The sequence below is a fragment of the Lactuca sativa genome, chromosome 8 (assembly GCF_002870075.4).
Source record: "Lactuca sativa cultivar Salinas chromosome 8, Lsat_Salinas_v11, whole genome shotgun sequence".
Lineage (NCBI taxonomy): Eukaryota > Viridiplantae > Streptophyta > Magnoliopsida > Asterales > Asteraceae > Lactuca > Lactuca sativa.
Genome location: NC_056630.2, coordinates 60,670,317 through 60,673,163, shown reverse-complemented (window position 1 = coordinate 60,673,163; position 2,847 = coordinate 60,670,317).

Sequence of the window (2,847 nt, the reverse complement as noted above, 5' to 3'; positions counted from 1 at the left end):
AAATCAGAGTAATATGAACATCTGAGAATATCCATAGTTGTTGATGAATGTGTATAGTCACGTCTTCGCCTTCCCACGTTCACTACGGTACCTAAAACACTTTAAATCCATAACTTTAAGCCAAAGCATAGTAAGTTCTCACAAAATACCGCACATCATAATATTCATATGATGCATGCACATCGGGCCCACAACACGAAGACTGGATTACCCCGAGCCCACAAGTTATGACTAAATTTCCACCTACCCACAGCATAAGAGTGGATTACTCCCGAGCCCAGAGCTTATGACTGGATTGCCCGGTCCCACAACATAAGACTAGATTGCTACCGGGTTTGATGGCCTACAACATAAAGCAGTATCGCCACACCCCAACCACACTACAATATGTTGAAATATAAAACAAACAAGAAATCAAGCAAACACATAAGCACTGGCAACTATATACCATAGTCTACCTATCCACCAGCTCACTATCACACACCAGGCCTCATACCACATATTACCCCACAACCGACAAATTTACAAGGAATGCATAGCTATACATTACCAGAGGTGAGATAGACATCCAAAGAACTGATAGCCACAACCAAACAAGGAATAGGAAAGAAATCCTAGATCAATAGCTCTCAGGCAATCCTACATGACTACTTATAGCCCTAAGGCACTCCACTAAACGGTCACCATCCTTCTGGTACTCTACCCAGTACACCCATACTCCTATATCCTAACGTACAAGGATATACACTATAATACATAATATAATGAGGAAACAAACCTTAATCGAAGACCCAAGAAACACAACAACACGCTCCCTCCCTGTACTGATTACTCTCACAAACCGAGTAGCACCAAACCAAGTTAGAACCTTAATCAATAACCCATTTCCTTCAAATTTGACCCGAATTCAAACTGGTAATAAATTCAACAATTAAAGGTCTACAAAGTCAACGGTCAACAGCCAACGACTCCCCATGACATATCAAGCTCTTGATTATGTTGTAGCCAGCTAAGGACAAAAAATTCGATCATCATAGTATTGTCACGACTTGGTAGACCCTTCACCAAGTCGTGAGGTCTGGCAAAATGCCAACGTTTCCCTTAAGAGCCTAATCTTTTAATATCAAAGCCCAAAACTTCCAATCTAGTCTTTTACGATGACTTAATGGATAAAGTTTCCAACTTTATCTATTAGAACTCAATACTAAGTCTAGATCTAAAATCCTAAGTCCATTAAGTCCTTAATGAAGCTAAAACTTGAGCATGAACACAAGATACACCAAACATGGTCATTTTTCTCATTCTTCATAAACCTAATGCCCTAGAAAAGCCATCACAAGCTCTGGAGTTCTTCAAACTTCAAGAGCATCCAAGGAAGGGACCAAAATCTTACAAAAAGGACTTAAACTTGCACCAAGAAGAACATAAGACAAGATAAAAGATTTATACCTCTAATCTCTCAGAAATCTGAAGTATATGGTGGATCCAAACTAGTTCCTTGCATCCTTGCACCAAGATGATCTCCTTCTTTCATCAAGCTCCACCAAAGACTAAGAGCTAAACTTCAAACCAAAGGAATAAGCTCTCAAATCTTCAAGGAGGATAGGTCTTCGTTGAGAGAGATTGGAGGCTAAGAAGGATACTATAGGTCAAGAGTTAATGGCTTTACATATGGAAGAAACCCTAAAAATCGTGGGCTTGGGCTACAACTTTTCTCACGTTGTGACAAATTTTTTGAACATGCAATTTTAATCCTCATGCCACGTCATGACACCCTACATGTCACGCCGTGGCATACAGTTTCCCTCAAAATCCATGTCTTTTTCTCCTTTATACCATCTACTGATCCAATCTAGAAAACGGGTGTTACATCCTTCTAAAGAATCATGTGTCTTTTTATTAGCTCCTATTTATGGTTCACAATTTCATGTAATGCAGGTGTTGGTTATGATCCATTTGATAAAAAATACCGAATAGTATGTATCTTTCATTGGGGATTTCCTAGAAAAAATAGATGGCTCTTCCTCCTATTTCTCATAAAAGATATTCATTCTATCATAATAGAAGTGAAAGTAGGTATTTATGCTAGTCATGTCTTTTATATGGATATTAGATTCCATTGACTTGTATTGATGAAAATTTTATTCCACGGGAAATGGAACAAAAATTGGTTGAATTAGACTATTTTTTGTGTGTACCAGTTGATGTATTTTAAGAAATGAGTTGCAATGCTTTCTCCGTAGGAGGGAAAATATGAAAGAATGCTCGTTTTCCATAAAATATGAGAATATTTAATTTCTCTAGTAAGTTTTGCAATTTAGAAGCTAAAATTAATTTGGGTCCAAATTATGGTAAAAAAAATGTTTTATTTGCTACAAAAGTCAAAAAAACATCAATTTAATTGGAACAATGTTTTTGGCTGATAACCTTAACATAGTATTTAAAAACACTAATAGATATTTTTTCAATTCTTCTGGTTTAAAAAAAATACTAACATGAAAAAAAAATTTAAATATAAAGGTCAAAATATTTGAGTAGTTTGAATTTAAAAGAAAATAAAAAACAATAATCAATTATTACAATAGATATGTTTTTTATCTTTTAAATTTAAAAAAAATAGAAAAAATAATGAACTTTAATTTTGAGAGTTTTAAAATTTAAAGGTAAGTTCATTAATGAAATTCATATTCATTTATTACTACATTTATTTCAATTATTACATTAAAATATTATATGAAATTTAATAAAATAGAAAAACTCATAAATCATATGTGGAAAAAAAATCAAGATAACCACAAAATGACATTTGGCAAATTAAATTAGAATGTGACAAGTGGCAAAAAACCT